At 36.0% G+C, this 13,058-nt stretch overlaps 1 long non-coding RNA gene across 5 annotated transcripts; it reads left to right on the top strand.

Moving 5' to 3' along the window:
* The first annotated feature begins 311 nt into the window (after positions 1-311).
* On the top strand, positions 312-4,156 carry LOC131629666 (uncharacterized). 5 transcript variants are annotated; one of them, XR_009292072.1, is made up of 9 exons: positions 312-676; positions 1,028-1,239; positions 1,417-1,545; positions 1,886-1,970; positions 2,054-2,144; positions 2,241-2,388; positions 2,474-2,623; positions 2,725-2,792; positions 2,981-4,156. It is a non-coding gene; the product is annotated as an uncharacterized LOC131629666 (long non-coding RNA). The 5 variants fall into 5 exon arrangements; XR_009292070.1 differs by having other exon boundaries at positions 312-788; positions 2,054-2,388; positions 2,981-4,155; XR_009292069.1 differs by having other exon boundaries at positions 312-893; positions 2,054-2,388; positions 2,981-4,155.
* Positions 4,157-13,058: the final 8,902 nt, after the last annotated feature.

Genomic DNA, 13,058 nt, shown 5'->3' with positions numbered 1-13,058 from the left:
GTCAGGGTTTTTAAATCGTAGACATATATTTTGAAACAATGAATCCAGAGTGTGAAACTGTGGCTTTTTCTTCATTTTCTACGGTTAAGAAACTCTAGATATTTTAAGCCATAAATAAAAACCGCGACATTATAATTTTCACTTCAAAGTGTGGCCCAAACCTAAAAAAATATGCCCTGCCAGAACTTCCCTTTTTTTTAGTTTCCCTCTCTTAATTATTTTCTTTTCTAATTTTATTAAATAAAAAAAAGGAAAAAAATTGAAAACATAAATTCAATAAATCCTCTGTTCATTACACTTATCTATGGAAACCCTAAAATGAGTGCTCTCCGCCTCTTTGTTTCAAATTGGTCTCTCCTCACTCTTCTGCTCGCGATGAACACTAAACAGAGCAACATAATCTCTGTTCTCTCCACTCTCGATTATTTTCCGCCATGAAAGGAGCTCTTAGAACTCGGACGAACCCACACACTCACACGGAACAAAAACAACGAAATCCTCTCAATCGCGTCGCTCTCTAGCGAAATCAAACAAGACGCAAACAACAATGAAAAACCCTAATCCCCAAATCAAACCCAACCCCAATTCAATATTCAATAGTGATTACATTTTACACGGTGGAAATCGAAAATGGCAAGAAGAAATAAATAAGCTACGAATAACAGAAGATCCTCAAGTATACACTTTGCTCGTTAACTCGATTCTTCCTCTTCTTTACTGTTCTTCGTGCTCATCTCATTCTTCTGCATTTTCTTGTTTTGCTGCGTGTCTGTTGATGTTGTAATTTGGTGAGTCAGTGTTTATTGAGTGTGAGGTTTTATATGTGTTAGCGCGTTCTATTATTTCAGTTGCTCGACTCTCGTTGCTTTGTGATGTTTGTTGCAACACTGCAGGTTATGATTGTTGGCATTTTTTTTTGTTTAGTTTCAGTTTTGTGAAATTGAAGATCTTACAAATGATATAAATTTAATGTATTTCTTGATGTTTACGAGGCATCCCGATAATGTATTTTCATATGCTTTTGCAGGTTTATTTAGAGATTAGCATGGTTGGGAGAAACCCTTCAAAATATGAACATGAAGATGTTTTATAGGATGCGTTTGATATTGGCTACAATTTATGAATCTGTAAGCTTCTCCCTGCTGGTCCCATGCTGCAGAGAAGTTCTATGAAACAATGTGAGATATTGACTGGAACCTTGACACCAAGAGTACGAGCTCTAAAAAGTCTTACAACTCTGTATGTATATACGAAGTATCCGCATTATAGTTATTTATTATCATCATTCTTGGTGTATTGGATTATAGTGTTTTAATTATGTGAATTGGTAACACAGTTCTTTACAAGGGAATTGCATTAACTGGTATACTTGTTGCAAATTCTGCTCCTTAGAATTTTTTCCATTGCCTCTTTCAGATCTTAGATTGCTTGTTAATGAAATCATGTCTATACGTGATAAGAATCTTCTGCATTTGGTCCCTGTAGAGTTTGCAACAAATGCTTCTTGAGATTTCAAATTGGATTAAGAATCCTGATTTTGATTGGGTAAATTAACTAGCACTATTCATCTATTGATTTGATTCTTTTTCTGTCTATGTCTAGATGTATATTAGTGTCTCAAAATAGTCTCATGTCCTATGATGCATTAGTTTTTTCGTTCAAAATAACCATGCTAAAGTTTTTTTATTGAAAGTTTTATTTGATTTATCCTTTCCTATTATGTTACATTCGAGTATCGTCTTTAATCTTGTAAATGTTTTCTAACATGCTTATGTTATTACTTATTTCAAATTGTGCTTTATGTCATTTTTTCAAATTTATTAAAGTATAATTGGATATTCTTTGGTAGCATTGTGAATTTGAATCCACTATTATATTATTTTAGGATTATATCCAGCAGAGACCTTCTCAAGAGCTTGTAGCTAAGGATATACATGGCCTGGAATGGAGGTTTTGGCACATTTACAGTGGTATGTCGCTTATAGTACTTTACATTGTAGTACACTGCCAACTGACTGCTCGAACATTTAATTTATGGTGTACGTGTGAGCAGGTCAGCCAAGGAGGCATTTGCTGACAACTGGGTGGAGTGCATTTGTTAACAAGAAGAAGCTCGTGTCTAGTGATGCTGTGTTGTTTCTTAGGTATCATGAACCGAATTCCATAAAATATTATGAACATGGTATATCAATAACAATGACTAACGTTTTATTATTGATATACCATGGGTGGTGATGGAGAGCTGAGATTAGGTATCCGTAGGGCTGTTCAGTTGAAAGGATCTGGTTCCTTTACAGCTTCTGGCATGCAATTGGATCCTAGCTCTCTCATGGACGTTGTGAATGCTTTATCCAAAAGATCCGCGTTCAATGTTTGTTATAATCCAAGGTATTGTTATTGTAATACTTTTGGTTTAGCCCCTCCCTCTCCTCTCATTGTCTTGTGTCTTATATATTTCCTTTTATCTACGTAGGGTCAGTTCTTCGGATTTCATCATACCTGTCAACAAGTTCATAAAGAGCCATAATTGTTCTTACTTTGCTGGAATGAGGTTCTGGATGCGTTTTGAAACTGAAACTTGATTGTTCTTATTTTATCATCTATTAGATGCAAGATCAATAAGGTAATAATCAACAAATGAATGTTTTGGAATTCCCACTAATGTAATTGTTCATGGATTTTTTATTTATATAATTTCTTCTTCTACCTTATTGGAATGTATAGGGATGTTTGTGAATGTTGTTATCCCTCGTCCAAATTCAAATGGAGAGCTGTCTGCAGGTATTAGAAAGGTATGTAGTTCATTTGTGATACATCTAAGTTATCAATTTGTTGGCTGACATGTCAAGCGTGTAGTGATTTGAAACTTTTATATGGGCCTAGATTTATGGTCTTACAATGTCTTCTCTAACAAATGGAGTTTGAGGTTATTCTTAATCCAAACTAAGTTGTTTGAACGTGTTGTTGTTTTATCGTGTAGGTGTTCTTGAAATACTCTGACTATACTGCTTCTTTAGCTGCAAAAAATGATTTAAATGGCCGAAAATTTTGGGGTAATATTGTGACTGTTGTTTACTATCCAGAAGAAAATTATCATACATGGAGTATGATTTATAACCACTTCTAGGGATGATGATTTGTTTGTAGTGTTTATAGCAACTCTTTGTCACTCAAGTTTTTATATTTAGTTTTGGTTCAGGTTTATTAGATATATAATGTACTTAGTCAATCATATATTGATGCTATTATCATTGATGTGTAGATAGTAAAATAATTTGTAATCATACAATTACAGTAATCAAGCTTTAAATTCTTCAAAATTGGCGCAAGTGATTGGTGTGTTGGTTTGAAAAAGAAAATCAGTCTGTTGGGCAAGTTTTGTTTCACTATTGGAGCACTTAGAACTGATTCTAAAATTGTTTTTTTACCTGTAAAATTAACATGTTTAGTTTACATGTAAAATTGGCCTGCATATAGCTGTAGTTTTAATAAGTGGCCATAAACAAGTTGTGGCAAGACCTAGGCAACTAAATCGTATGCTATACATTAAATAAGAACGGTGGTTTTATGATTTGACCACTATTTAGAACTAAGGTGCAAGATAAACCGCGACCTTAATCTATATACCTAAACCGTGGTCTATATAAGCCACGAATGTCCATAAAACGTGGCACAAACAAGAAAACTGTGGATTATACTTTAGGCCACGACTTCATGTCCCACAGTCACTTTTCAGGGGCCAAAGCGTTAAACCACGACTATTTTGCATATAGCCGCGGTTTTATGGCCGTGGTAGATGAACTTTTTTTTGTAGAGAATTAAATCGATAATTCAAACTAAATCAAATCGAAACAAAACTGATTCTTTGTGGTTCGGTTCAAAAACCGAATCAAACCAATAAAAAACGATGTGGAATGGTCCGGTTCTCAATTTTAGTTTTTAAATATCGTCAGACCGACGAACTGAACCAATGGATATGACTACGCTCTAAATTTCTTTATTCCACTCATTTTTAATCCAAAATTTTGTATTAGTCCAATAATTTTCAATTTTTTTTTACACTTCCATCCTTTTAGAAAACACACATCTATAACCAAACTCCAAAACAAGGAAAATAGAAACCATAAGTAAAAAAACTGTTTTCACTGAGCTGCAACTCTCGCTGCCCGCCATTATTGTCGTTCTCTTTAATATTTTTCTGATATGTTATGGTCGCCTTCTTTGTGTTCAAGTTATCTTCGTTAATTTTCATATTTTGTTTTTACCTTTTTTATTTCTTCTTCTTCAAAAAATACATTCTAGCATTTAGCAAGATGGTTCTTACTTTATGAAGATTCTTACGATCATTCTTTTGTTGATCACTCATAGCTTTTACTTCAAGCTGATTTCCATTTCCATCTATGGGATGTTCGTAGCCTTCTACTACCATATGATAACGCAAAATTGTATTGCATTTTACACTTAATTTACATAAATTATTTCTCCGTTTTTATTGAATATGTTGCTTCACGTTGTTATTTTATTGTGTTTTCAGGTATTTATGATTATCCGGGCCAAGATGAAACTATATAATGAATTGAAGATAAAACATCCAAAAAGCAATACACTTCTGCCATGAAGCATAAGTGTCTACTAAAAAAGCAAGACATAAGGCTGTTACGACCGGAACATGTGTTGTTACGTCCGACACAAAACAAGAAGGTGTGCCCCTCGGCACACAATTTCACAAACAATTTCAGGTATTTATGATTATCCAGGCCAAGATGAAACTATATAATGAATTGAAGATAAAACATCCAAAAAGCAATACACTTCTGCCATGAAGCATAAGTGTCTACTAAAAAAGCAAGACACAAGGTTGTTATAACCGGAACATGTGTTGTTACGTCCGACACAAAACAAGAAGGTGCCCCCTCGGCACACAATGTCACGAACGACACATACACTCAGAAGCCCAAGTCTCCTGTAACACCCCATATTTTTTAATTTTAATTTAATCGGAAATTAAATTATTATTTAAAATTATTCGGTATTTTGTGGAATTATTTGAAAAGAATTATGAGAAGGGCTATAGGGCCAAATGTGGTGTTAGTAAAGAAGGGGTGCTATGTTAGTAGGCCTTTTACTAAATTAAAATCTATTTTCATAAAAATAAGGAATGGAGGAAAAAAGGAAAATAGATGTGAAAGAGGAGCAGAAGAGTAGAAGGGCTGATACGTGAAAGAGGAACAGAAGAGGAAGAGGGCTAATCAAGATCCTTGGCTAAGGTAAGGGGGGACTCTTCCAATTAACATCTTTTATCGTATTATAGATAATAGGACTGATTTAGATGCATTGTTTGTGTCAACTGGTTATATGCTAGATTGGAATTTTGGGATGATTTTGAGGGGAATTGTATGATTTGATGATTTGTATGATTATATGATTGTTATGATGATTAAATGATCCTCTTTGTGTGTTATATTTGTGTTATAACATGTATGTGGCTGATATTGTGGTATTTGAGGTTCATGACATAATCTGATTTGGGTTTTGGGGATTTTGGGATAAATCCCGTAATGTTGTCAATCGCTGTGAGATCTCTGACTTTTTCCAGTTCGCGCTGCAAAGGTAGGTTGGCGCCGCGAAGGCGACAAAATATTTTCATTTCGCCTCGCGGACATTGTGCGCGCCGCGAAGGCGTCGATTTTGGATGACGCGTCGCGAAAGACGGATGGCGCCACGTGCTGATGATAATATTTGAAAAATGTAAAGATGCGTATCTTTTGAACTGTTGGTCTATTTTAAGTGCCCTTTCGAACAGGATGAAGCTTATGAAGTATTCTTTATGTTAGGATGATGAAATGAGCAGTAGCTCGAGATTATTTTTAAATCCCGATTTTGCTTGTTTTGATGAATGTTGTGTTGTGGACATATATGATGAGATGTAACGATACAAGCTATGTTTAAAACATGATTCATGTGATGATTTATTTGTTGGTGTGATGAAGCTTATGAGATAGTTTTTGTGATGATGTGAATATCTTGTCTGTTGGATGGATGATGTATTGTTGACATATATGATGAAATGTGATAATATAAGATGATGTTTTGGAAAACATTATGATGCGATGAATTGTTGAGAATTGTAAGATGATGATTGATTTGTTTTAGAATGATGTGGATACATGTATGTTCCTTCTTATTGATGATGATGATTGATGTGGACACATGTATGTTCTTTAATGATGTGGATTCAGTGAAGTGCATAATTCCCATTGTGTGGAATTTGTGCTGGCAGGGCCGTATCTTGATGATGTTGGATCGGTCATGGGTTATTCCCATTTGATGATGTTGATACCACTTGCATAGTGTCAGTTGCATTCATATGCATGATTTTATAACATGATTGGATGTTTTCTAGTGTTATGATATGTTGGTTTGATGAGGATGAAACTTGTCTGAATTCTAGATATGTTTTCAATTGGGTGAATGATGTAACTATGATGTGTTATTATTTATGACTCAATAACATTTGTTAATTTGAATGAGACTCACCCTTACTGTTGATATTTTCATATTGAGGATAGCGGCTTTTGGCTCGGTGAAGATTAGCTCATGAGTCAGTTTGTTTAGTATAACGTTGGTGTCATGCTCTGATATTGTAGCACTGGGGGAACGCTAGTTTAGAGTTTATGATGATACTCTATTTTGTTGTTATTGGATTAATTTAGTGAGATATTGCATCGATGATGTTATTCTTATCCGTTGATTAATGTTCCGTTATGTAGAAACATGACTTTGTTGAATTGATGATTTGTCCCTAAGTGAAGCATGACAATTGATTTATGATAATTTGTTTTAAATTGAACTGTAGCACCCTTGTTTTCATGTTTTACTCTGAATTATTTTATTAATTTCCGCGGGGTTTAGAAGGGTGTTACAATAGTGGTATCAGAGCAGGTCGGTCCGTCCGGCCAATTGTCGAGTCAGTTGAGTTGCACGACAGTTGTATACTGTCGGCGTTTTATCCCTTGGTACGCGACATGTGAGTGAATCACTGCCGGTACTTGTTTGTTTTGTTGTAGGTGTTTTAAGATGATTGGTTCAGTAGACTGTTATTGGCAACAGTGGAAGCGTTGTTGGAGTTGTTGTTTCCCGAATCGAGGGTGACTTGGAATTAAGAATTGACTGTTAATTAAGTGGGAGCATCTTGAAGGAGGATGATTAGATGTAATTGATGATTATTTGTAGAAGAGGAGAATTAAAAAGTTGCAATGTATCAGCTCTGCTGGTGTACTGCAAAGTTGTCAGTTGAGTAGCTTTGCGTCTCGGAAGAGGTTCAGTTGCAAGTTTGCAAAGAGGATTGTTGTCGTGATGTTTCAGAAAACAAACTTCGGTGATGGAATGTGTTGCTCAATTTGTGAGAATATTTGGAAGTAAAGAGATATGATAAGGGGCTGCATAGAATGCGATTTATTTGAAGAGGATGAGTTTCGGAGTGGAATTTCCGCAAGCAAAACGCAGGAAAGTTGCTGAATCGTTATGAAACTTCAAAAAATTCATAACTGGAGTTCTGGACATTCGATTTGAGTCCTGTTTGAAGCGACGGAAAGCTAAAGATATGAAATTTGTTATAAAAATGGTTGCAGCAGCTGTAACATATTTAATTGTGAAATAATGATGTTGGAAAGAGGTGAAGTTGCGGTTACGCTTGTTCTTAGAACTAGACTTGTTTATCGGTACTGCACGGGATGTCAGTGTCGAAGTTGAACGGATTGAAGGAATAATTAGAAGGTTTGTTGAGAAGTAATTTTAAGAATTGAATATACCATTTAAAGAGTTTTGGGGATATCGTATAGAGCATCGCTGCATGATGTCGATGTTGCATTTCGGATAACGATGGAAAATTCATATCTTGAGTTTCGAGCGTCGGATTAACGTGTCGTTTGAACCTACGAATAGGAGAGATTATGTTCTACCTTATAAGAGAGTTATAAATACAGTGAGGGTGATCCTATAAAGAGAGATTCTGAAGTTGGTTAAGGAAGCGTAAAACTTGTTGAATAGGAATGCCTACTACCGGGATTGTTTGAAACGAAGTTGAGTAGAACATGTTGTTGATGAATAAGTTGATGAGATGTTCGGTAATAAAGATGATTTGAGTGCCGATGGAATTTAGTGAGAAGTGAATTAGTAGTAAAGATGAAATAAACTTTATAACCGTTGAAGTCATATTTATGATGTCAAAGCAACGACATGTATAGAAGAAGAATTGTAGAGGATTACTTACACCTATTGATGTGAGGAAGACTTTGTTGAGATTCTGAGTGGAATGATACTTGGACGTGAAAGATGCCATGAGATTTAGAGTAAAACCATGAGTTATGAATGTTGTCGCGGTTTTTGCTAAGATGGGGATTTTGATTCGGAATGAGATGAATAGTAATGTACGAGTATATAAGTGAATATGAAGTTTGGAAGTACTTAACAAGTGTGTGATGCTAAGTGACTATGAAGAGGATTGTGTAAAATGTTTGGACGTCGGTGTCTCACCAATAAGATCCAATGAGAGGGAAGTGTGTGAGTTGTAAAGACTCAAAGTGAATTATTGAGTTATGACGATGTTAATGAGTTTGGGTGCAAACTCAGAAAAGACACTATTATGTAGTAACGAAGGTTTATGCTTAAATATGGTTGCCGGCTATCTATTGACAAATTGAGGACTTGATCACCCTTAATCTCTTGTTGGTAGTAGATGAAATCATATAAATGGCATGAACTTTTTTTGTTACCTTAATGGTATAAGATGTGATGAATGCTAAGCCGTGAGAATAATCACTCACCATATTGTGGGAACTTATGAAGAAGTGAATATGAAAGAGTGCAACGTATTGGACAGTGACTTAAGACGGGTAATCGGAGTCGCACAGCGAAAGTGTGATGTGGAACATTATTATTGAAGGATAAAAAAAACACTTAGAAAGGGGGGGTTTGAATAAGTGTAACTTTAAAACTCTTAAGATAAAAACAATTTGAACAATGATTTTTATCCTGGTTCGTTGTTAAAGAAACTACTCCAGTCCACCCCTTTAGAGTGATTTACCTCACTTGAGGATTTAATCCACTAATCAGTCTTGATTACAATGGTTGTCCACTTAAATACCCTCTAAGTCTTCTAGAGTATTCTGATCACAACTTGATCACTCTAGGAACTCAATGCTTAGATACCCTCTAAGACTTCTAGAGAATCCGATCACAACTTGATCTTCTCTAGTTCCTTTACAAATGAATGTAAACAAATATTACAAGAGTATTACAATGCTTCTTAAAAAGCTTTAATCACAACTGTGATATTTCTCTTAAGTTCTAAGCTTAAACACTCACTAAGATATTACAAAGAAGTGAGTTTGAAGATGAAGTTTGATTGCTTTTGATTTCAGCAGAGTTTCAGCAAGATTGGAAAAGTTGTTCGTAAATTGGTAACCTTGCTTCTGATCAGAACTTCACTTTATATAGGCGTTTTGAGAAGATGACCGTTGGGAGCATTTAATGCTTTGTGTATTACGTACATCATTGCATTTAATGTTTCACTGTTTAGTCAACTACCTCGAGCCTTGCTTTTCCTGCTTTAACTGACTTTGTCGTTAATAGCTTCTAACGTTGCTTTTGTCAGTCAGCGTAGCCTGCCATCTTGTACTTGATTCTAATTTGATCTTTGTAGATACAACATTTGAATCTTCAGAGTCAATACAGCTTGGTGCAGAGCATCTTCTTGTCTTCTGACCTTGAAGTGCTTCTAGCGTGATACCATAAGAACTTCAGTGCTTCTGCTTCTGAACTCATGTTCTTCTGATGCTTCAAAAGACCATGTTCTGATTCTGCTTGACCATCTTCTGATGTCTTGCGAGAGCATGTTCTTATGTTGCATTCTGAACTTCTTGAGCCATAGCTTCTGAGCGCTGATTTGTGCATACTCTTTGTATTTTTCCTGAAATGGAAAATGCATAGAATTAGAGTACCACATTATCTTATACAAAATTCATATACATTGTTATCATCAAAAAAATATTGATCAGAACAATTCTTGTTCTAACAATCTCCCCCTTTTTGATGATGACAAAAACATATATAATTGATATGAATTTGCAATCAGAATGACAGATGACTAAAGACAATTTACACAGTTATAGCATAAGCATATAAACATAGTGTGAATATGTCTCCCCCTGAGAATGAAAATCTCCCCCTGAGATCCTCCTGAAATAAATATTGGAAGAAATTTACAAATAAAAGACTTCCCTGAGTATTTTCCATTTCAGTTGAGACGGTCACATTTGCCTAGAACTTCAAAACATTCAGAGCTTCTGCTTCTTGCTTCCATAGGACAGCTTCAGAGCTTTGAATTTCTTCTTGAATCATTGCATGCTTGATTGTATCAGAACATTTTTGAATATACCAGAGCATCATCAGAGCATCTTTACATCCTGAAATGTTTCAGAAACAAACTAGACAACAAAAGTCAGATCATGAATGAATCAAAACATATAAAATGTATCAGAACATAAAAAGGGATAAGAATGTGTTATAGCATATTCTGCCACGAGAATATCAGAACATTCTTCCTTCTGCTTCTGATTTTAAAGCTTCACAGCACTCAGCTTGCTTCAATCTCCAAATGCATGATTCTTTACAGAATTGCCTTTCCCATGTATTTGCTTCTCATGTTGAGCTTTTTCAGAATATCTTCAATCCTGCAAAAATCTCAAAGACACAAAACTTGCAAATATATGTTAGAAATGTTGAGACTTACTCCCAGCAACTGATATAGTAAATCAAATCAATTATCATGTTTCTCCCCCTTTTTGTCATAACATCAAAAAACATAAAAGATTCAGATGAAAAAACAAACAATATGAGAGAAGAAAAATATTCATTGATTCATCAAAGATATCAGAAGAATACAAGGCATATGCAGGAAACAGATGCAAGAAACAAGAAACAACTAAGACAAAAAAAGACTACAACTAGCCTAGTTTAGAAACTATAGTGGCTAGAAGGCTTTGAATCTCAGAATTGCTTTCAGACTGCTTCTGCATAAATGAGCGAAACTCATTGTTGGCATCTTCTTGCTTATCCAGGCGAGAAGCTAGTTCAGCTTGATTCTTTTGAAGAACCTCCATAGTCTTCACTAGAAGAGAGGTTTCACCAGAAGAAGAAGCTTCACAACTTCTGTTCAGTGGAATAGCATGTACAGCAGCAACATCTAACGTGAGAACATCATCATGATTTTCCTGAGCAAGAAGTTCTTCAGCAGGATGATTCTCATTAGCTTGTTTCTCAGCATCTTCAGAATAATTTGGGGCAGGAAGATCAGAATCTCCATTTTCAAGTGCCTGAAGAATCTCAGCTAGATTCTTAGGAGGAGCAGGAGCAGCAACTTCTGATGGGTACTCAACCTCAGGAAGAACCATGTTAGAAGCTCTTTCAGAAGGATTCTCCCTCAGCCAGTTGAATAGCCACTGGAAGTCTCCAGTCAGCACAGAGAAATGAGGCTTCCATACAACAATCTCCCTACAAGGGTTATCTTCTACATGATCAACCACAGCTTCAGGAACTTGTTCTTCTGCAAGTTCATCAACGAATGCTTTCTCTTCAAAGCAGTATCTGCCTCCGATACGACTGAACCAGAAGTCTTCATAAGGTCTCATAATTCCACGAGGTCCTGGAGCTTTTGCTTCACATTTTTTTTGAAGCTTCAGAAACACAGAATCCATCTTCCTTCTGAAGATCCTCCAAAGGTTTCTCATGGCAACATCATCCAACCTGGCATGATGTGCAGCTTTTAAAGCTTCTATCCCCCTTTTCATCTTAAGTTTTAACATTTCAAAATATACACCAACAGGAAGTTCTCGATGAGATGGAAAGGTGGTGATGAAAGAAGTTGGTCTTTTAAGGGAGTAGGGTTGAGGTGTTCTATCAGGAGAGAGATAAGATGTTACTTCTTCTGATTCATCATCCAGCACTACAAGTTCAGGTTCAGGACGAGGTCGGGGAGTGTAGTTGCATTCCTTAAACAATTGCTCTAAGGAACCAGAACTTTTAGATTCTGATGCAGGAGAATTGTTTGAGACAGGGTTAATGATGGGATTATTTTGAGAGGTGGTTGCGATAGGTTCATAGTTAGCATGAGGAGGAGGTTGGGAAGTGGAGATATTTGTTTGAGGTGGAAAGACGGTTTGGAGAGGCTGTATTTCAAGAATGGATTCAGCAATGGGATGGTCAGAAGCAGGATGTATAATGGGTGAAGAGGGAGGGGTGATAACATTGGTGTGATGAGGTGATTCTGATGGGGTTGTTTCTGGTTGATTTTCTGGTTGAGGGGTGACAGAACCTACTGTTGGTACATATTCAGAATTTAAATCAGAGACAGAATCAGGTTTAGAAATATGTATACCTTTGGATTTCTTCCGAGAGCCATCAGAATCAGCTTCAAGCCTTTTTCTTTTCTTCTTCTCATAAAAGGTCTTAACTTTTCCCAAAGCAATTTCTCTTCCTCTGGAAACTGCCAGCCTTTCCTCTTCTTCTCTAGCCTCAGCTTCTTGATTAACTTCCTCCTGATTCACCACATCTTGATTACCAGCCTCCTGATTTTCTTCTATATGCTGATTCTCAGCTTCTTGATACTCTTTTTCTTGCTGATTCACAGCTTCTTGAGTTTCTTCCACAACTTGTGCAACCACAGACTTTAATTTCTTTTTATTTTTCTTCTTCTTCTTCTTCTTCTTCTTCTTCTTTTCAACTTGATTATCATCATCTTCTATCTTTGACTTCTTCCTCTTTCTTCTTACCATTTCTTCTTCTTCTGCTTCTTGTTCACTTTCAACAAGAACGACTTAAGGTTCGCCATCAACATCATCTTCAGCTTCAACAACTTCTTCCGGATTAACTTGTTCCTCATTAACAGAAGGAAGATCAAACTTGCGTTTTGTTCTTCTTTCTCTATTGACAGAAACTTCTGGAGCAGCTTCTGACACAACTTCTGAGACTGCAGGCCTGAAGGTGGAGGCTTTCTTACG

Source organism: Vicia villosa, unplaced genomic scaffold, assembly GCF_029867415.1.
Source record: "Vicia villosa cultivar HV-30 ecotype Madison, WI unplaced genomic scaffold, Vvil1.0 ctg.000589F_1_1, whole genome shotgun sequence".
In the NCBI taxonomy this organism is placed as follows: Eukaryota; Viridiplantae; Streptophyta; class Magnoliopsida; order Fabales; family Fabaceae; genus Vicia; species Vicia villosa.
This window is presented reverse-complemented; position numbering and strand designations above follow the sequence as displayed.